The sequence below is a fragment of the Megalobrama amblycephala genome, linkage group LG19, assembly GCF_018812025.1.
Source record: "Megalobrama amblycephala isolate DHTTF-2021 linkage group LG19, ASM1881202v1, whole genome shotgun sequence".
Lineage (NCBI taxonomy): Eukaryota > Metazoa > Chordata > Actinopteri > Cypriniformes > Xenocyprididae > Megalobrama > Megalobrama amblycephala.
Window position 1 is genome coordinate 10,241,030 of NC_063062.1, and position 24,138 is coordinate 10,265,167.

The 24,138-nt window shown below is 36.3% G+C and overlaps 1 protein-coding gene across 5 annotated transcripts in view; it reads right to left on the reverse strand.

The window, feature by feature from the left end:
- mgat4c (mgat4 family member C) overlaps positions 1-24,138 on the reverse strand; it is a 137,425-nt gene that overhangs the window by 61,456 nt on the left and 51,831 nt on the right. For all 5 annotated transcript variants that reach the window (XM_048169064.1, XM_048169065.1, XM_048169068.1 and 2 more), the window contains exon 2: positions 17,941-18,030. The gene's annotated coding sequence lies outside the window, so the exon portion shown is untranslated. The remainder of the gene's footprint in view (positions 1-17,940; positions 18,031-24,138) is intronic.

The window sequence follows — 24,138 nt, forward strand, 5'->3', positions numbered from 1 at the left end:
ATAATTGACAAAACAGCCACAATGTATTAGTCTTTGATAATGTCTAAATATACAGTACTGTGCAAAAGTCTTAGGCACGTCAGTATTTTCACTCCCCCCCAAAAATAAGGTTTTAAGCCAGTTATTTATATATTTTGCTGTAGTGTGTCAATAGGAAATATCCGTTCACATTTCCAAACATTCATTTTGCCATTAATTGTAATAATCCAGTGAGATTTTTGAATACACAAGGAGTCTGACAACAGCCGGTGCTCCACACAGTGATCTGATCTCACCATCATCAAATCCGTCTGTGATTACATGAAGATGAAAAGATGAAACTGAGACAAACTAAATCCAGGAGAACTGTGGCCGTGTCTCTAAGATGCTTAAAGAAACCTGCCTGCAGAGATACAGTACTGTGAAGAGTTTTAGGCACTTGTATAAAAATGCTGTAAAGTGAATATGTTTTTAAAAAATACTGTTATAAATAGATTTTATTTATCAATTAACTTATATTAACTAAATCAAAACAATATTTTGTGTGACCACCCTTTGCATTTAAAACAGCTCTTGTCCAGGTACACTTGGGCATCATTTTTCAGGTAGCTTTGGAGGCAGGTTTCTTGAAATCTCTTGGAGACATGGCCACAGTTCTTTTGGATTTGGTTTGTCTCAGTTTCATATGTTTCTTTTTGTAATCACAGACAGATTTGATGATGGTGAGCTCTGATCTCCATGTGGAGCACCGGCTGTTATCAGTCTTATTGTGTATTCAAAAATCTCACTGGATTATTACAATTAATGGCAAAATGAATGTTTGGAAATGTGAACAGATATTTCCTATTGACACACTACAGCAAAAGATATAAATAACTGGCTTAAAACCTTTTTGGGGGGTGAAAATGTCTAAGACTTTTGCACAGTACTGTATATCGATATACAAAACCTAATAAACATAAGTAATTATGTCTGAAAATACTCTTATAATCAACTAGGGAATACTCAGCCCGATTAAAGAATAAATATTTAAACAAAAAATGAACTTGGACTACAAAACCAGTCATAAGTAGCACGGGTATATTTGTAGCAATAGCCAACAATACATTGTATGGGTCAAAATTATGGATTTTTCTTTTATGCCAAAAATCATATAGGAGATCATGTTCCATGAAGATATTTTGTAAATTTCCTACCATAAATATATCAAAATGTTCATTTTGTAAGTTGACATGCAGTGCTAAGGACTTCATTTGGACAACTTTAAAGGTGATTTTCTTCAATATTTAGATTGTTTTTTGCACCCTCAGATTTTCAAATAATTGTATCTCGGCCAAATATTGGAATCAGTGGAAAGCTTATTTATTCAGCTTTCAGATGATGTATAAATCTCAATTTCAAAAAATTGACACTTATTTTTTTAGTGGTCCAGGGTCACATATAGTATATTCATTTCACAAAAGAAGAATTTTTTTTTTTTTTTTTTGGACTGCCAAGAATCAAAAGTGTGACCCCTAAGTCAGAAATACTAAAGGGTTAATAAAGTACCCAGGTGTATCAGCAAAAAAGTACATGCAGTTCAAGCTCCACTAAGTTTAAATTTAAAAATAATAATAAAAATAAGCAATTTTTATTATTCTTCATATCAGTTCTTCATATTCCAGAAACACCAGAAGAAGCAGATGAACATTTATTTGACTGGCCACCAATTTGACTTAGTTTTTACTTTTTCTTTAAATGCCCTTAAAACAATCAGTGACAGGTAAAACATCTACTATAATACAATTAAAAAAACTAGTCAAAACACATGCTTTCCCTTTCATAGTGGAACTCTCACTCCGTCACAGGGTTGACGCTATGGTGATGCAGTGTCTCGTTCCCCTTCTCAGGGAACTGAGGTTACAGTAGTAACTTGAGATGTTACTTTTGAACGGCCCTCAAATGGCGAGTCATAATGGTGTAGTTACAACATCTACCAGCAGAGGCGCTAACCAGCCAATTCCTAACCCCTGGCTGTGACCAACCTTTGGGATTTTACTCCTTTTTCACACTCACTCCTCATCACAGTCAAGCTTGTAGTAACCTAGGTTAGAACATACATGTTATCTATGCATAGCGTGGCCTAAGGCTGTGTTTTAAAAATGGGTCACAGGGTATCTCTGCCTATCTAGCCCATACGCAGCCATCTGATACATGAGCTGGTCTGCAGTTTAAGTGGAGAGAATGCAGGATAAGCCAATCACATAAACAGACTCCATCTTTTTTGACCTGCCGCTCTTAAAGAGACGATTGCTTATCGCTCTTAAAAAAAAAAAAAAAAAAAAAAAAAACTCGCATAAAGCAAGGCGCTTAAGATGTTTTTCTAAAACCATTGCACAGGAGATGGTCCTAATATGGTGAATCTTAAACGTATAATATTAAAATTAAATACTATTGCTCGCATAAACTATTCTTGCAGAACAAAAGCAGCCTGTGTGTATAGGCTGGCATATGAACAATTGGATAATGTTAAGCCATAATAACAATGTAAAAATAGAGGGAGGCATAAATGAGAGCTGCTTTTCTGTGAGGAAGACACATAATAATGCATAGCTTGGATCAGCAGAGTTCGTCTCTGCCGCCAAACTCTTTATTATAAGATGTGGGCTCCCTGGGAGCTGCTGTACGTTATCAGCGCTCATCAAAGGCACTGTCAAGAAAATGTAAAACTGGGACTTTCAGAGGCTGTCTCAGACGCTGTGCACATTTAAATGAGACAGCCTTATTAATTCTTCAAAAGCTAGGCAGCTCCCCCCCCCCTCCTTCCCCCTAATTTTGCCACATTTAGGAACGATAAAAGCTTTGTCACCCACAAAAACACATGCGAATGGTCTTAGTTGTTCTTGGAGGTCCACTCTAGTGAATGCTGTCTATTTGCGTATGTACAACAGGGTGTCATGACTGCCTTTCTTTCTTTCTATCTATCTATTTTTATTTATCTATTTATCTATTTTTATCTATCTATCTATCTATCTATCTATCTATCTATCTATCTATCTAGCGTTCAAAAGCTTGGGCAAGGACACATTTTGATCAAAAGTGACAGAAATGACTTTTGCATTGTTACAAAATATTTCTTTTTTTTAAGCTGTTCTTTTGAACTTTATATTTATAAAAAAATTCTGAAACAAAATGTTCCACAAAAAAATAAAAATAAATAATAATAATAATAATAATAATAATAAATTAAGCTGCACACCCATTGAAGGATGGAGTAATGGTTGCTAAAAATGCAGCTTTGCCATCACAGAAATAAATAACATTTGAATATATATCAAAATAGACATTTTTAAACTGTAAGAAAGACTTCTTTCAAAAAATGTATAAAATATTACAGACGACATTTGAACGTTATGTGACTAATGGCTTGGCTGATGAAACTAAGATGCATACAGTATGTCAGCCTGTGTATTAATATATTAATGGCCAAACATGAAAGTTACATTACACACCAAGGTGTCTATGGCATTCCAGGTTTTCTACTGGGAGTACAGTGAAAAACACTTTTCTTAACGATTTAAATTTTTTTCACAAAGTTAAAGCTAAAGTATGTCATTTTTTTTCCAAAATACTTTCCCAGTTTAATTTGTAGACAGCTGTAAATAAGTCACTCGTAGCTTCATTTCCCATGAAAAGTGCAAACACTGCAGGATCTGTGGCAACATAGCAACAGTGGCTGCATCCGAAAGCTTAGACAGCTGACTTGTTGCCGCACTGCTCTATCGGTCAATGACCTCACAGACACATTTGCACACAAAGGTACCTCACGAAACTGATTTCAGACAGGCTTCTGAGGCAGCGTAATGGTTTAATGATCTATAATTAAATATAATAGTCATTTCTCGCTAGAAATAACATCAAAAGTGGAAAAAGTTGGTCAAAAATGCACATTTACACTCACCGACCTGACCACCGACCGCACGTTTCAGACACCATATTTACATGTGCACAAGATTGTGCACATGATTGTGGGATATCAAATTCAGCAAAGAATACGTCTATGCTGCTTTCAAAAATCGATCAGACATCAGATGTGCCTTGGTGCCTTAATACCTTGGAACACATCCTCCGAAGGCAGCATTTTTCAGCTTTCGTACGCTGCCAGTGGCTCAACCAATGTAGTGAGTTTGGGGCGAGGCTATCTGTTTGGCTTGACCAGTGGTAGATGGGATGTGCTCAAGGGAAACCTGTTTGAAAACAATCCCTTGGCTATGCTAGTGATGCAGTAAGTACAAACTTCAGCTTTAAAGGAAATGATGCTCGTGACAGTCAAAACTGCCACACTTGAGTGCTAGACACTTTCAGAAAATATGTCATTACATAGACAAGAAATACCAAATCAGCCCATTGAAAACACATTAAACCGTCTGGATTACAAAGCAAATAGATGTGGCGCCAGCATTTCCTATGAGCTCCCAATGATGCTGAGATTTGTTCAAGTCATCACGGCCATTTAAAAAAAAAAAATTGTTACATTAAGACGTGTGTCCTATTCAATTTAAATGGAAATGGGGCGGCCTGGAAGAAGAAGAAAAAAACAGTGGAGAGAAGGCTGACTTTGAGGAAAGCTACAAATGAGAAAATAAGGTGATTAAATTGGAGAAATCTCTTGTCAATACAAATGTAAATGAATTTCTGCAGTCTGTTTATCATCCATGAAGGACAGTGCAGAGTGTGAGAGAGGGCTGTTGCATATTCATTGTACAGTAGCAGCGCTCTCCTAGTCGGCTATAAAGAAAGAGAGGTCAAATGAATATGGAGAGGAGCTGTAGTCGTGACCTCTTTCTCTGAAACAAACCTTTCTCGTTTTCCCTGAAGAAACTTACTTGAAGGCAGGGGAAAAGAGCTGCACAAGGACTTGTTTTCATGGGGAAATGGATCGTCCACTCTTTTATGCATATAGTTGCTCAGCTGCGGAGTTGTACTTTCTGACATGGGACATCAAAGCTCTCATTATCTTAATTAGATATACTTCAGAATCTATTAGCATCAGCTGCTTTGCACATCTGAGGAAGTTTCTAAATGTGCTATTGAAAACAGATTTTGAAATGCAAATTGTGAGGCTTTAATTGATATAATTTATAGATTGATAGGCTTTGGTATTTTAGTGTGGTCTCGGTAGCTCATTAATAATCCCTAATGAGTCTCAAGCTAATACTTTCTGGAGGGGTCCTTTTTTTTTTTTTACCTTACTGCAAACCTAAGTACATTTAATCGAAATTAAATATTAATATTTTGTTCAAAATCAATTAAAATACATTTTCACTCACAATCTGAATAAACTCTTAACCAAACTATCTAGACATAACTAGTACTGGGATTCATTTATTCTCCCAAAATATTGAGAGCATCTTTAAAGATATTTTTTTTTTTTTATCCAAAAATTAATAGTCTGTCATCATTTACTCATTTTGTTTCAAACCTGTTGGAGTTTTTGTCTTCTGCAGGACAAAAAAAGACAGGGTCTAAACCAACACTGACATATAAAAACATATTTCTTTGTATTCCACAGAATAAAGAAAGTCATACAGGTTTGAAACAACATGAAGATGAGTAAACTATGACAGAATTTCCATTTTTGTGTGAACTATGCCTTTATTAGTTGGTGAAAAAACTTAGTTTGATTGACATTTGTTAATAACCATTCTTAAGCAGTTAGCTAAATTTGTGTCTTCCATCAAGTCCTATGAGCCCTACTTTCCAAAGGCTCACCCCCGGGAGCACTTCATTTAAACAATCAATCCCCTAAGACTGGCCCACAGCAAGAAAAGGCTGTTTTTTTTTTCCAGTCAGTGCGTCTGAAGGGCTGGCCGGCGCTGGAGCTGGGGTGGATAATCCGTTGGATCGAGTCTCCTTGAGTAAGGGCCAGCCAGCAGCCGGATGGTTTTGGGCAGCCTGCCCGGTCAATCCCCACACTCTGGAGGTCAACATCCAGTAGATTCCAGAGGTCAGAGCAGAGACAGACTCGCTGTGACTATGTGCCTAGCAAGACCAGAATCTGCTTCTAAAATGATCAACACAATGAAGTAAAGTTTTCAATAGCCTAATAAATTGTACAAAGTTCATGATATTATTCAAAGACATTGTACTCTTTCATACTACAGATAAATCTATTCAAGAGTACCTTAATCAAATTATTCTCTTTTTTTTTTAAAATTATGTACTCCCATCATATGTCAAACCATCATCAAGCCACTGCAAAAAAGAATAATATAATATAATATAATATAATATAATATAATATAATATAATATAATGACAATGTTGGACACCCACATTCCCCTTCTTGATTTCACTTCACTGGCTCCCAGTTGCTGGATTTAAGGCGTTTATTGAATGAGTGGTGCCTTGCTGATCCTTCACAATGAGGGACCAAGTCACTTTCCAAAACCTTCACCTGTCTCTAGTCCTCACTGGTGGAGTGAGCTGCCAAACAGCCAATCTGCTGAGACCATCACAACTCTAAATCGCTTTGGATAAAAGTGTCTGCTAAATGCATGTGTAAAGTCCACAAAGATGGTGAAGAGAAGCATCGCAAATCAAATAGCAGCGTTTAACGCAAGAACCCCAATGAGAAAACACAACATAACAGTGTGCTATGCACAAACAACACCAGACAACGAACTGAGGTAACCGAATGTCTAAAATACACAAGAAAACAAACTTGATATTGAACAGGTGTGCTCTAATTAATAACATAATGAATTACCATGACAAGCAATGACAAATGGGAACATATAAGGAAACAGAAAACAAAGAGAAGCAAACTAAAAGTCCTTGAAAACGAAATCAAAACACAGGTAAAACTTGACAGCATAAATGTAAATCTGTATGTAAAAATGTTTAACATATCTGATATATTCCATAAAAGTATATATATGGTAACACTTTATTTTAGGGTCTTTTAACTAGTTGTTTATTGGCTTGCATATTAGTAGAATATTGGCTGTTTATTAGTACTTATTAAGCACATATTAATGCCTTATTCTACATGACCTTATTCTACATTAATATCTTAATTAATAATCATAATCCTAACCAATACCTAAACTTAACAACTAGCTTACTAACTATTAATAAGCAGTAAATTAGGAGTTTATTGAGGGAAAAGTCATAGTTAATAGTGAATATGTGTTCCCCATACTAAAGTGTTACCATATATATATGTAAATTTATATAATACCTGCTGATATTAAAGTATTTTATCTGTTATTTTATACATTTTTTAAAACGAGCCCTTGCAGTTACAACACAGACCTACAGAAGAGGATTAGGGCCAAGCAATAATAAAAAATAAAACCATCTCGAGATTAAAGTTGTTAAATTTCGAGAAAAAAGTCGAGATAAAATGTTGAGAATAAAGTCATTAAATTACAAGAAAAAACTCGTTAAATTTCAAGAAAAAAGTTGAGATAAAATGTTGAGAATAAACTCGTTAAATTACGAGAAAAAAACTCGTTAAATTTCGAGAAAAAAGTCGAGATAAAATGTTGAGAATAAAGTCATTAAATTATGAGAAAAAAGTCGTTAAATTACGAGAACAAATTCGTTAAATTATGAGAAAAATGTCGTTAAATTTTGAGAAAAAAGTCGAGATAAAATCTTGAGAATAAAGTCATTAAATTAATGATTTTATTCTCGTAATTTAACGAATTTGTTCTCGTAATTTAACGAGTTTATTCTCAACATTTTATCTCGACCTTTTTCTCGAAATTTAATGATTTTTTTCTCGTAATTTAACAAGTTTATTCTCAACATTTTATCTCGACTTTTTTCTCGAAATTTAACAACTTTAATCTCGAGATGGTTTTATTTTTTTATTATTGCTTGGCCCTAATCCTCTTCCGTACAGACCACTAGGATCACTTAACTGTGATTAATTTCATGATTCCAGAAGTTTCAACACCTATGTTCTTCAATAAAAAAAAGTAACTGAGGGGACAAAATAAAATAATAACTATGATGTCAGTTTTCATGCTGTACAACTTAATTGCCGGTGGGTTTTGTTATTATTTAAGTTAATATTTACAATAATTTATAATAAAATTTTAAGTCTTTGGATCTGGTTCCTTTGGATGTTTGCTGAGGTCAAGGCTGAGAACCACTGTACTAATATTTTCATGGCATTTATGGATATTTTACACATTAAAAAAATATTTTATACATAAAAAAAAAAAAAAAAAAAAAAAATCTACAGACCCCTTGCAATTATGCCACAAAACATTAGGTGTCTGTGGGCCTTCCAGGGTTGAGAAACACTGCTTTAATCAAGTAATACAATTAATGCAGGAAACTCCATAATAGCTCATCTAAATTAAATCACTATTCTGATTAAACAATCATTATTAAGATTTGCAGGGCTACTCGTGTCATCGCTGCATATACTCATACAGCTTTTGTTCCACCAAACCTGACAGTCTCTTTTCTCACCTCTAACACACACAAAAATACACAGTCTCTCTCACACTTTCACCCTCTCCCTTTCTCACCTCCCACTTGCTTCCATGCTCTTTCCACAATGTCTCGGCAACCTTCCTCTCACCCCATGATCCCTGCTGAAGCTCGGTCTCTCTCTCTATGTCATGTCTCATCTCAAGGGAATTTTAGGGTTTTGCGCAGAGGAACAGCATCTGCTAGAGGACCGGCAAGGTAAAGGAGAATTCCTGGCCTTGTGCATCAGCACTCCACTGGAAACTGTACCCTCTCCTCCATTACAAGAGAGATGTGTTTATTTTCATGACCTTTATTGGCTGCCTTCACTCCAATCCAGTGTGTAGTCGCTCAGTGGTTTGCCATAATTACTTTTGCAGATAGAGGTGAGACAGGGTGCAGCAGTCGCATCATACGAGGCACTCTCAATGGTCAGGTGTCTGCATTTTCCAGCATACAGATTTGAATGTCAGTGTAAGGTTAGGCCAAATGACTTCAAACAGTGTTTCCTCTGAGATGGCTCGATTTAAAAAAAAAAAAAGGCAATAGGCAAATATGCGCAAAAGAAATGAAAGGGAAAATATTTTAACCTTGTCAAAATGAGATAAAGAAAAAATGTCGTCATTAAAAAACGTCTCGGGTTACTGATGTAACCCTTGTTCCCTGAGTAAGGGAACGAGACGCTACGTCAATGACGTGATGGGAACCCACGAAAGGTAGTTCCCACGAAAGGGAACCTCTTTATTTCCTTATTTATTTATAAAATATTTCTTTACTTATTTTTGCCATTATTTCTTCATGTAGAACACAAAAAAGTCAGTTTTGATAGTTTTGTGAGGAATAAACTAAAATTTAAGTCATTAATCACTATTAAAATCTCCTCAAATCAAAAGTCTCAAACCAAATATGTTGCCTGTGGCTTCACGTTCATAACCAAATGTCACATTTTTAAACCTGTTCCAAATTTGAATTCTGAATCATTTGATTTTCAGTGAATAATGACTTAAATTTCATCCAGTTCCTCATACAAAGCTGCCATAGAGTTGTATGGACCACTTTTTTAATGTTGTTTTTATTCATTTCTCTTTCTTTCTCTATTTTTTCAACAGTGTTCCATGTTGGTTTGGACTAACATGATGACAGAACTATTATTTCTGGGGGAACTATTCCTATAGGATTTCATCTCATATTCTATTCAAAAATATGTACGTGCACTGGGAATTTCTTGCCATTTGCAAACAGAAAGAGTTTACTGTAACAGTTGTATTCATAATACTACTATATTTGAATGTGCCAAGGTGTAAATTCTTAAAATTAAACATTTACGGATGCCAGCGCTGATCTCTGAATTGGCAATTATGTTAAATACCTGCCTTTGAAAAGATTCACTGAACTGTGAAACGCACTTTTAATTGTGACCTGGAAAATGCTTAAGCAATTTTCATCACAAGGTAGGAAAAAAAAGAGAAGAAAATTGAAAATAAATGCATAACAAGACAAAAAAAGGAGTGAAAGCACAGCAGCAAAAACAACAACACAGGGACTTGCTTCCTCCCCATCAGCACACCAACAAGCCTTGGGGTGCAGCTCTTGCAACACAGAACAAGAGTCTCTCTCGCTCTTCTGAAGAATACAATTTTCTCTACTTCTTCTCCGTACACTTGTACCCCACTCACATTCTGCCCAAATCCCCTGCTCTGAAATCTACATTCGGCATGCCACAAACCGTATTCCCTGATGTCTCAAAACATAAGTGTGTCTCAACATCACTTCTCTTTTTGCTTTTAATTTTCCAAGGAATGCTAGTGCCATTTCACACCTCCCTCCCTTCTCCCTACACGCCTAAAGCCAATACCCAGTGCATGAGTGTCTGAGAAACTGCCTCTACAGCTCCAAGTGAGAAAAAAGAAGCTCCAGTGGATTTTCGAATGCTGTCTGCCAATGAGATCTTTTGATCAGCTGCCAGGTGATGACAGATGATCTGCATTAATCTCGCTCTTTCTGTGACTCTTTCCAAGCAGAGGGCAGCGAGCAAGGCTCATTGGTTTGAAAAGTGAAATGATGCCACGTGGGATTTCTTTGTTTCTTATTTTCTCCGCTGTCTCCTCCTGTCTTCTCTGTGCCTCGTTGTTAGAGGAAAACTCGATGACATCAGCAGAGCTGAGTTAAACTTGCTGCAAAACAACGGGGGACGAGGTCAGACAAAGCTCTTGTTAGAATGTAGAATGTTTGCTCTAAAACTGGCCTATAGTGGGATGGAGGTTGTTTTAGCACTGGCCTGTGCGGTTGCATGCGAGCCGAAGGAGCGCCGTTTGCGAAATGCTAAACAATTTAATCATTTATGAGAATGAAGCTGCTCTGGCTTGACTTCATCATGAACAACCCATCGATAAAACACTAAAACAACTTTGCTTATTAACTTTTGTCCAAGTTTTAATTGTGAAGACAGACACCCCGCAGCTTCCCAAATTATCCAAAGGGGAAAGCAAACCTGATTGTGGAGTGTTAGCAAGTATTTTCAAATTGGCTATAAAATATTGGAAATACTTTCAAACGCTGAAGAAAATGAGATTGGTATGTAGCTGCTATAAAGTACTATAAACAAGGATGAGAAAAGCTCTTGAAGCAATTCTGTCAATATTTTTTAGAACAAAAATTAGCATTAAATATTGACATTCATGATTTTAAAGGAAAATTCTATAATGTTCCAAACCTCTATGACCTTATTTCTTCTGTGGAACACAAAAGAATATATTTCAAATAATGTTTTTTGGAAATACAATAAAAGTCAATGGGGTCCGAAACAACACTGAATGGACAAAAACACATTCTTCAAAATATCATCTTTTGTGCTCCATAGAAGAAAGAAAATCATACATGTTTGGTACTAGAGGTCTGCACAGGCTTTAAACTGAAGCCCAAATCTGGCCCTGTACTGTTAAAGTTTAAGCCCGAGCCCGAAATCCGTCGCTGTGTAGAGACGTAGCCTACCTGTATTCTTGCTTCCATAAGCCACCTTCACTTCACGTTACTGAGCTATTTATTGGTTGAAACGACAAGACCATTTTGTACAAGGTTTAAAACATTTAAATAGATAGCCTAGCCTATATAAAGTGTTACAAAATAAGTAAGATTCAAAGAGACGCACAGAGACGGCAACACGGCTATCTGACTTGCTATCGCACTTCATTTCATTCATATAGTTTGCACTCATTAATTTATCATATTCGTACAATGCCCTGCCGGGCTATCTTATCATTCTGACTGGCAGTTCAGCTACTGCCACCTGCTGGTACGGAAAGACATGTCATCTTACGCAATCGCAGAACGGACGTGCTACTTGGCCGTCGGGTGTTGAGCGCCGGTTTGGTGTGTCAGGGCAACTTTGGACCCAGACGCTGCCGACATGAGCCAACCCCACAGTCTGCTTTTGTCACCACTAGTTTGTCGGTGTCGGCTTGGTGAGTTCCTACCTTAACAAGTTTTTCCCTAATTGCTTGCCTTATTGCACTCATAGTTAAGGTTTGAGTGCCGTCTGCTGTGCTGTGACCGAAAGAGTGTGCGAGAACGGGCGCACACACGCAAAACTGTTAATAAATTATATATAAATGTAGTCCTGCTCTCATGCGCTCTTTCGGCCACAACACAACAGTTGGCACTCAAACCTTCACTACATATAGGCTACATAGGCCATATATAGTTTTGGTTACACTTTATTTTACAGTGCTGTAGTACATTAATTAACTTTAGGGTTAGTTAGGGTTTGATTTAGGGTTAATTACTTGTAATTATGCATAATTTACTGTTATTACTATAGTAAGTACATGTAGTAACTATGACACTGTAAAATAGTGTTGATAGTGTTACCATAGTTTTTCTTAGTTACAAACCCGAACCTGTTTGGTACTACAATGAGGGTGATGACAGAATTGTTTATTTTTGGCTGAAATATCTACATGTGCTGTAGGAAAATTCGTCTCTCCTGAAGACACAATCAACAACATATATTATTGCCCGAGCTGCATAGAGGTGAAATGGCAGAAGAGAACATGTCTGACTCTCTTCCATCAGATCCAAATTAGCCTGAGGGATCCAAGTGCTCGTTCTGACACATGCAGACACACGTTCATGTTTCAAACAGGCCCTGTCAGGGCAGACTGACCCTTCGGCAGATGGTGTGTATCACATGTATCACCCCAGAATCATCAGCATGAGAGTTGTCACTATTAAGCCGACCTGGACCCCTTGCCCCCGTCTCAAAATCCAGGTGTGAGGGTGACGAGACAGGAGCATAAATTCTGCAGGGTCATGGCCTTAACTATATACAGCTCTCGTCTCTGGAAGATTCCGGTTCTGCACACAGCACACAAATAATATTATGCCGATTTCTCTCCACACCTCCAGTCACAGCTAACAGCTGCTGATGAACGAGAAGCGACGGCTTGTGATGGTGCTTCTCCATTAGAAAAACATAACCAGCTGTTATTTCGAAAGGGGATGGTGGGCTTATTACCGTGATTTCCAGCGGGAGTAGCTCTCCTGTTTGGCTGATTATTTCGCGTGGCTGAGATTCTGCAAGGGAGGTACGTGTTTTGTGTTACTGACAGATAACAGCCTTTTCCTTTCACCAAGGTCTAGGGACAAAGCACAAAATATTTAATTCCAAAAAAAAAAGTCTGGGAAAAGCCATCAGTGAGTGAGTTTTATGTTGGCAAAAAGGGGCATATTGTTTTAGATGACGCTGAATTTGTCATTTTGTTATTTTGTGAGGGTAAATGTGAACTCTGCAAGACCATTAAACGAATAGATCACCCAAAAATGAAAATGTCATCCTCTGCTCACCCTCATGATGTTTAAAAGTGCAAAAGGCAAGATTTTCTGTGAATTACAACACTCTACAAGTAACATTCAATTTGAGAATTTGGAGCTTTCATTCTTTGCAAACCAGTCCACTGTGCTACGTTTTTGCGTTTCAAAGAAAAACACATATTTCAGATTATATGATTCTGAGAAGATGATGTTGATGATGAGAAGATTCCTAATTCACAACAAGGCAATCTTTGCTAGCGATCTTTCCTCCTCTCATGTGCAAGCATTTTCCTTACACTAATTGCTTTAGCAAAGAGCTAGCAAGTGAAAACATGCTGCTCTGAATGAGACAATTACTGTAAATAATGTGTTCAAACTAACCAAATTAATACATTTGTCCGAAATAACTAACTCGTACATTATAGTGAATGCCTTGAACTATAAAGGGAACAGAGAGCGATAGATTAGTCTGAAAGGAAGTAACCACATAATGGCTAAATGCTGTTTGATTTGTTATGAATACAATTATAGAGGAGAGCAAACTTCATTGTCAACTGTTAGCTAATTCTATCAAGTTAGCTCATACTTTCACCACTCTAAAGAAAATGAAATTAGTATAGCTGCATGGTTGAAAGAAGCTCATTAAGAAGGATTTCTGCCAATATTTTTGAGAACATTTCCAGCTAGAATGTTTCTGATATGTCAAAAATTAGTATTCACAACAGATTACATATTTCCATTCATGCTATTAAAGGGAAATTCTGTCATCATCATTTACTCACCTTTCATTACAAACATGTATGACTTTCTTTCTTTGATGGAAAAAGAAGATATTTTGAGGAACCGTTTTTGTCCATTTAATATAAGTCAAAGTGATTCAATTGCTAGTTTGGCAAGCTTTCAGTTCCGCCTCTGTTCTGCTGTATTTCTCCCACTGACAATGAACTAAGAACTTGTGGCTACAGTGTAGCATGTAAAACGTCCGGCCACACTTTATATTAGGTGTCTTTAACTACTATGTACTTACATTAAAAATAAGTACAACAGGGCTGCCAACTTTTGAGTTCAGCTTAGAGTGAGATTTTGGGGGCGGGGCTTTGGTTATGGGGAGGGGTTTATGGAGGGGCGTGGCTTGCTTTTGTACTGGTTTTTTTTATGATAAAGTTATGTAAAATAACTGCTCAGTACTGGAAAACAAACAACTCTGCTAATGCTAACTTAATTCTATATAAACTATTAGGGGTGTGAGACAGGTATCTCACGAGACGAGACAAGACGGCGAAATACATGACTAGAAAAAGTATTCTGCAGGTGTATTTGAAATGTTTTAACTAATCATCTTGTAATGAATGTCATTTCAGTTCTACTTTCTGAGTATGAATTATCATATGCAGTAAAAGACAACAATACTCAAGTAATGTAAAAGGTTTTGCCACTAACTCAACTGACTGACTTCTCTTCTGTATGATTTCAGTCTCTTCAGACCTCAATGTACATGATTTATGAGCTTCTACAACCTTTGATCTCCTAACTGAACTCCTTTCCACAAACTGATCATAGAAATAAAAACAGTATAAATAAAAATGGTAACACTTTACAATAAGGTCTCATTTATTAACATTAATGTATTAACCAACATCAACTAACAATGAGCAATATATGTGCTACAGTATTTATTAACCTTTGTTAATGTTAGTTAATAAAAATAGTCATTCATTGTTAGTTCATGATAGTTCACAGTGCATTAACTAATGTTAACAAATGAAACCTTACTGTTTGTGCTTAATAAGATTAAGAGAAAACTGTTATTCATTTTTATGGTAACACTTTACAAGTTGAAACCATTAGTAGACAGAGTATTACTCCTAAGAGTCATTTTGAAGTTGTCACCATTACACAATGTGTTTTATTGGACTTCAAAGCAGATATCTGGCTAAGTAATCAAACTTTAAAGAATAGAGAGGAAAAACTGTACAGAGATACAAATAGATATGCATATAATCTGTTCATTCTCAGTTCACTCCAACTTTATTTTTTGAACCTGAACTTTACTGTGTGTCAAATTCAAGCACAAAATCTTGAAATGCTGCTGTCATAGTTTTCAAATTTCAGTCTGTGGATTTCATGTTTTCAGTATGAGGTAAACCCTTCAATCACTGAAGTCAGTGCACAGACAGATATCTCGGCTGACTCCTCTGCTTGTGTAATACCCTGAGCTTTGGTAAAAAAATTTCACTCTTGCTTCCCGCACTCTTCTGCTTCAGAATCAGAGCACATGGTGGTGGATCGTGCTGTCCTGGATAAGGAACAGCTGTTTGAATGAATCTTTAATGTTCACTCACATCGGTGTTTGCCTCTGCCAGCTGTACATCTGTACCATCGTTCTTCACAGTTTCAAGTGCCTATCATTCATTAGCCCATCACAGCATTCTCTCATTTGCAGCCTTCTATATGCATGCATGAATGTTTTGAAATCTGTCTCTGTTCGCTAAAAATACAGTGGAATTATGCATCTCAGGAAAATGGACTGTTAATGCTTAGAAGTGTAAGGCCTATAGAAACTGAAGGTTTTTGAGATTTTCGAGTTTAGAGCACTTACAATTATACATTAGGCATATGCTTTTATCTAACACAATCTTACATTGAAGTTATACATATAGCAAGTATGTGTGTGCCCTTCTAATCAAACCCTTGACATTAGCATTGCTAGTATCAGGCTTTTAATATGTAATAACAGTAATTGTATGATAGTTGTGTTGAAAAAATAATGGGTTGAGAAATCATAATGTTTTATGATTTATTCAGCTAATAATAATAATAATGATTATGATGATATATTACATTCAAGTTATTCATGTTAAATATATATAGAAGTTAATAAGCTATATTATAATATATAATATTATACTTTTGTCACTGTAAAATCTAATGCTCAAAAAACCTATTTGGTTTGAATAGGACAAACTTAAATTAAACAAATTAGTTCAGTTAAATGAACTGTTATAAGTATTTAGAACTTTCTTTTTCTTTTGAGTTCACAGCACTGACATATTTCAAGTAAACTGAACTGTTTAATTGCTTTGAGTTGTACGAATTCATTTATTTTAATTTAGACTTTTTTTCTGCAAGATTAATGGTAAGAGTGATTTAGTAGTGATTAATGTTTTGCTAATTTAGAAGAGTTTCTGTTAATGTGGGTTTTTGGAGAGTTACCATCATCATGGTGACAAGTGGCGTGTGCTGCTTGGTTTAAGAGCAGATAAGTCACTTGTTTTAAGTTGCTGTACTCATTCAGTAAGTGCTATACCATACTATTGTTAGCAAATTAGCAAGCTGGCATTTTCTGAATTAGTTTGTTATAGCTAGCAAAATATTTACATTCAGAGAATCTGATAATTTTAAGTTAAATGTATAAATAAGTGTACTCAAATATTTAAAGTTAAGAACAATAAAAATGAGTGCAAAATAAAAATCTTACTTAAACTTTGAGTTTCTTAACTTTCTTAAAATTCTCACTCAACTTTTTTGAGTTCTGACAACTTATAGGGTTTACAGTGAAGTAAATAACTCATTTGATTTGGAAGAACTCAAAATAAAAAGATAATTAAATATTTTATGTTAATTGCTATCAAAATGTATGAATTAGTTAACTCAGTACTACAACTTAGGAGCAATTAACATGTATGAGTACTTAACTCAAAACTTGATAGTTCTGCTTACTTAAAGTTTGGAACATCATAACTCGAAAAATTTGATGTAATTGATAACCTCAAATTTGTGTTACCTCAAATTTCAAAAATTGTGTTAGTCCAACTTATTTGGGTTTACAGTGTATATATTTTTATAAATCTATACATAAAATGCATTATTATTATTATTATTGTAGTAGTAGTACCACTACTTATCTACCACTAAGGAACTACTAAGCTGTTAAAGCACTCTTTATCTTTATTTCATTCTTTGATTTTTATGTCTTATCTGAGCCAGGACTGCCACAAAAAGCAAAACTAAGAGTCATTGTAAAACTAAACTTAATATTTCATCTTTAAGTGCGCAGCTTACACTAGATTATTTCAGCAACTTCTTTTAAAACGCAGGCTATAACTGCACATTTACTGCTAATGAATTGTTCTGGATATTGAGCCATTTACTGCACCGTTACACTTGATGCAAAGTTTTGAAATAATGCTGTTAGACAAGATCTTACAAAACTGCTTTTATGGAAAAGTTAATGGCTGCTATAGATAGAGATTTCTTGCTTTACCTCTAATACCTTATCTCGAAACCGCTGCATATCTGTAGAGTCCACCACTTAACCCAAAGTTGGAGTTTATAAAGTCTATCAGAATGAAAAGACTCTTTTCCCTGCATTTACCTCTCTGTTACCTTTTAGCATAATTACAGCACCATGTTTAATGTCAGCTCAAATACCACGCTAATCAGCATCAGAAAAGAGGTCAGAATGTATTACAATTGTTGCACGCATTTGAAAGGATAAAAGCCTGTGCTTGATTCTGCATTACAGCTGATCCTTTGCTATTCTCACCCCTCCTTTTGTAAATCACAATGGCAGATTAAAGCAGGAAGCTTGTGGTGCAATTAAAAGCAAAAGCAGTTTTAACAAAGTTTTGGACTCCAAAAGAATGATAAAGCAAGGACAAAAATAAAAATTAAACGAGTTACCTGCTTGCAGGACTCAGATGTGCTTGTAGGAACGAGCCTTGTGGTTTGAGAAGACGACGATCAACGGATCCATAGAAAATGGCTTGTTATCTACGTGAAACAAACAGAAGAGAAGAACATTGCTTATTTTCGGCAGCTTGTGTGAGTGTCATGAGTGAGTAAACATGAATCTTCTTGTTGAGAATTCTATTTCCTGTTCTTGTTCATTGGAGGAGGCAGCCGTGGGTGCTCTGGAGAGTAGTGCATTATGGGATTCCATAGTTCTCACACACAGAGGACGCCTAATTGGCTCTCAATGAATGGCCATAACCATATATCACAAACCCAACGCCCAAACTAACAGCCAGCTGAACTATTACTGCCGCAGTTGCCTTTCCCTTGTGTGCGCGTGCTCGTATCCCAACTCATTCAGAGACAAATATTAACACAAACAACATGTTTACACAGGAGAAGGAGATGAACAGCTGCATTCATGATTCACAGACGCAAAAGCAAATTCACATTTGAACACACTCAGACATCTGTACACGCGGTCTAATATGAACACAGTGAGGAAAAAACACCCATGGCGATTCATCGGTTGCTCTCTGGCTGTGAATTCACGCTGCCTGCACAGCAGACGGGTCCTCGCGTCATTTTATTAGCACTCAAGGGTTGGGGAAGAGGTGTCTGCAGAGAACACAGCCACTTTGAGAATATAGGATCTGACTAATGCCCTCTTCTTCGTGTTTGTGTGCGTGAACTTGTGTGTTGTAACCTTTGTGGTGCTTGTATACTCGCTAGACTCACCCAGAAGCAAAAAATATTACTCATTCACATAATGGAAATCTTCTCTTTCATTTGAATGATCAACTTTGTCTCTGATGTTTCTCCTCATATTTCTTAGGAGAATGATTTGATTGTTGACATGTATTACGGATGCAAAATAAGGATTCACTGATATGAAAATTCTGATCTAAAAAGTCAAAATATTGTCATGTTATGGCTAATAACTATGGAAGCTTGTTTCCGCCACAGAATTTAAAACTAAAAAAAGGAAATTGCGAACTTTTTATCTCACAATTCTGACTTTTTTTCTCAGAATAGCATGATATAAACTTGCAATTGTGAGTTATAAAGTCAGAATTGCGAGATTATATAAATTGTTTATATTTCGCCTGTTTTGCTTTTTATCTTACAATTCTGACTTTTTTTCCTCGCAGCTGAGCTTAAATCTCACAATTCTGACTTTTTTTCCCAGAATTGCTTGTTATAAAGTCAGAACTGCAATTGCGAGTTATAAATTGTGAGTTACAAAGTCAGAATTGTGAGATATAAACAAAAAATTCTGAGAAAAAAAGTATTTTTCCCTCAGAATTGGACTTTATAACTCACAATTGCAAGTTTATATCTCACATTTCTGAGAAAAGAAATCAGAATTGCGAGATATAAATTTCGCAATTCTGACTTTATAACTCACAACTGCGAGTTTATATCACAATCCTGAGAAAAAAATTCTGAATTGCGAGATGTAAACTCACAATTGCAAGAAAGTCAGAACTTTGAGATAAAATGTCACAATTACCTTTTATATTTTTTGTTCAGTGGCTTCCATAAATAACTGATAAATGGCTGATAGTAAAATTTTACTGAAAAACGAAAAAGAAAAATAAATGTAAAATCAATCATTTATCAAGTTAGTTTAGACAAAAATGTAATTATATAATGTACAGTATTAAAAAATATATAAATTTTATATATTCATTATATATATACACACACACACACACACACATTCCATCCAATACGAGAAATATGGATAAAATTGTATTAAAAAAAACAACAGCAACAACACACAAACACAAAAAAACAACAACTCTAATTACTTACAGTCAATTGCCAATATAGTACCAATATATTGAGCATCCATAATACAGATTTCTAAATTGTACTGATAAAATGTGCATAGCATAGTGCACATAATTTAGATTCGTAATAATTGGATTTGGTGGATTGGCCAATTTGAACAATTTGAGATGAATTTGAGATGCCAGAGACACACTAAAATAGGATTTACTCTGAACCTGACTTCAACTCCAGCTGTTCTCAATTAATGTCATTGCTGTCTATGAGAAATAATTACAGAGGATATTTAAGATATCTCTTTTGTGATGTTTCTTTCCTATGGGCAGGCCCACACATACCTGATCCGAACAAAACAATGCACTAAACAAGACCCTTATTTCGTCAGACACCTACTTTAATTCCAGTATGAATTTTTGTGTCTGTGACATACTGGATGCAAAATATCTGATCCTCAAACTCATAAATCAGACAACACTAGACATTTTTCTAATTGACCACTCAGAGATCTTGAATGTGATGTGCACACACAGTCTGTTCCTGCCCTGGTTTCCTAAGAAAAGAAGCCACAGATCAGGGCACAGGAAGAGAGAGCGAGACGGAGAAAAAAAGGGAAGAGACAGAAACACTCTTCTCTGACTGGGTCTTCACAAGGAGGAGTGAATCCATGGAGGGGGAAGAGAGAAAGAATGTCTGCTCATTATTCAGCCTGGCACTCGAGGCCACAGAAAATAGCTCTCTTCATTTTTCTTGTCAAGCTGTGGCTCTGTTAATGGTGTGTTCTCAGTCAGTGGTGAGACAAAAGGAGGGGGGGGGGGGGGCTTTAGCCGGCACCAGGCATGTAGAGAGTCAGGATAAGCACTACGACCCTTTCCAATGGCCGCTTGCTCTGTTGGTCATCGACCGCCCGCGAAGGAAAGCTAGCATTTCAGATAAAGCACCTTAAAGAAAGCTGGCCTCTTTTTTTGTAGGGAATGCATTCCTCCATTGGAACTAAATGAGCATCCTGCCTTGTAGACCATCGCCAATTTCCTCCCTTTCTAGCCAAAATTTCTGTGAAAACTTTTTGATTGGCATAGGATCAGCTGTGTAATAAGAAGAGCTGAAACAGCCATGTTCCATTAGAGTGGAAGACTGATTTATAAGCGTTGCGTGGTACTGTGTCCGGTCTTTCCTCCATTTGGCTCATGATTGGTCTAATTCAATGAGCTAATAAGCTGTGCAGCTGTGACTCCACTGTTGGGCTTCACGTGCTGAGATGAAAGTGGACCGGCCATCATTATGCACATAAATTACTACACCAGTGACGGGAACTTGTCCATTTGCATGCATGGACAAGAATGCAATGCAAAGATTCCAGTGGATTATGCATCTATATTGACAATTAACTTTGAGGGATTACATTTTTATAATGGATTATGGATCCTAGCTACCATATGGAGAGATCATAAGCAAAACACTGTCTCATAGGGAAAATATATGAGGTTACACAATCACAGTAATCAGGATGACAGTCATGGATCAATGTTGAGACAGCCATGACAGAGTCCAGGGTTATAGCCACTTGTTATTTGTTAGGCATTCCCAGAACATCTGTTATCTGAAAGTGTTTAAATCTTGAATTAAGTTTTTTGACAACAGTACTGCTTTAGAACCTAATACTTAGTCTGAATACATCTACTAACCTATTATATATTATTCAAAAAGTCAAATGGATACAAAAAATAACAGATAAAGATAATTCAAGTCCCACCCCACATTTTTTTTGTTCGAGAAGCCATGCCACTTGGATGAATAGATATTGATTGATTGATTGATTGATTGATTGATTGATTGATTGATTGATTGATTGATTGATTTGCCATAACAACATAGTTGTCTGGAATTTTTCTTGGTGAGCTTCATCAACATGCCCACTGAAGTGCTTTGGAACGAATAGCTTTATTCACTGTGTTGACATAATTTCCAGTGAAACAGGAAGACAGGGCAGGATATATCTAGAAGCTCCTCCCCTTTTTTCAAAATAGCCAATAGATCACCTATAGATCACAGTTCAACCAGAGCTGTTGAGCTCGTAAAAACCCAATTTTCCTCATAATCTCTAAATGTTTTAAAAAAAAAATTGAGTTTCCGCCAAAATCAGTATTGTATCTGGTCGGTATTGAAAAGTCATTTATTAATTTTGCGCAAAATGCGATATCCGTCGTGTTATTCTATCATGTTTTCTCCCTTTCTTTCCAAAACGCGACAAACACCAGTCTCCTTTTTCTGCAGAATGCGATATATTTTTTAAAAAGCTGTTTTTAATACCAATTTACTCGGCAGATGTGTTTATTTAATCGTGCGGTGGCGCCAGATACTTTTTAATCTGTATTGACAAATAATTTATAACATTAAGGTGTCCCCTGAATGTATCTGTGAAGTTTCAGATCAAAATACCCCATAGATTTTTTTTTATAAACGCACCGATTTTATGCTGCGGCCCCTTTAAATCCCGTGGTCCACGCCCACAGAGCTCGCGCTTGCCTTGAACAGTGCCTAAACAAAGTTTACACAGCTAATATAACCCTCAAAATGGATCTTTACAAAGTGTTCGTCATGCATGCGTCGGATTATGTAAGTATTGTATACTGTTATATTGTTTACTTCTGATTTTGAATGACTTTGATAGTGCTCCGTGGCTAACGGCTAATGCTACTCTGTTGGAGAGATTTATAAAGAATGAAGTTGTGTTTATGCATTATACAGACTGCAAGTGTTTAAAAATGAAAATACGAGTTTTTCGGCTCTCTTGTCTCCGTGAATACAGTAATAACCGATGGTAACTTTAACCACATTTAACAGTACATTAGCAACATGCTAACGAAACATTTAGAAAGACAGTTTACAAATATCACTAAAAATATCATGTTATCATGGATCATGTCAGTTATTATTGCTCCATCTGCCATTTTTCGCTATTGTTCTTGCTTGCTTACCTAGTCTGATGATTTGGTTGTGCAGATCCAGACGTTAATACTGGCTGCCCTTGTCTAATGCCTTTTATAATGTTGGAAACGTGGGCTGGCATATGCAAATATTGGGGGCGTACACCCCGACTGTTATGTAACAGTCGGTGTTATGTGGAGATTCGCCTGTTCTTCGGAGGTCTTTTAAACAAATGAGATTTATATAAGAAGGAGGAAACAATGGAGTTTGAGACTCACTGTATGTCATTTCCATGTACTGAACTCTTGTTATTTAACTATGCCAAGATAAATTCAATTTTTCTTTCGAGGGCACCTTTAACAAGATGACCCGTTGAATTCATTTTGGGAGCAACGGCTGAATGTAGTTTTAGTAAAATGTCTGTGTATAAGATAAATACTGGCAAAGTTTAGACTCTGTCATATATGTGAATCAACTTACTTGTCCATGTATTTTCAATTTGAAAAATAACTTTTATATTGATGGATTAATTCCATTTTGGAAAAAAAAAAGTGTCATGGATTTATTGCATTTTGGGGAAAAAAATAATCCGTTTTTATAATAAACCTTTTAAAATCAAATTGTAGATTTGAATTTTTAATGTTTTTATAACCAAAGGATGCTCTGTGAAAAGTTTGAAACAGAAAATAGTGTTTTTCATCTCGCCACTTTCTTGGTAAAGAAAACACCTTTTTACTCAAATTAATCAAAATGGAGTTATTGCGTTTTGGAACCAAACTCTTCATATCAGGCATGAAAACGGGTCAGGGGTGAAAAGGGTGAGAAGGATATTACCCCTCTAGGGGGGTCCGGGGGCATGCTCCCCCATAAGAAAAATTTAAATATTCCATATTTTAAAGCATCAATCTGATGCATTTTGAGATGCTTTTTTTGCCAACCTGGGGAGAGCTGAAGAAACTTAACTTCAGCCATGAGCCAAAAATTATTATGGCCTCCTTACTAAGTATTATGAAGGGGGATCGAGCGGTAATCTTTATTGGTGTCGTTTTCAGTCTCTTTTTAATGATAGGCTTTACGCATCTGTCAATCATCCCCACTTGCTATTCTGGGGGAAGAACCTAGCACTATGATTGGTCGAACTCTTCTTCTTTTGCTGTTGCTTGATTTGAGGACTGCGCGTGCACAGAGGCGTCACCAGGTTTTTGCGTAGTTTAGAGTGTCAAATCGTACCAGCGTACTTTGAAGTCAAAATGCGTATCCGCTACACAAATTGCGTACAGGTTGGCAGGTCTGCTTATTGATAGAACGGTGGACCACTTTACCTTCTGCCTTGTCAGTCCCCTCACCTCAAAATCTACCTCCTCAAAAACGGTTGCGTTAGCTAATAATTTTCCACCGGAGCTTTAGCTAGCTGGCTAACGTTGCGTT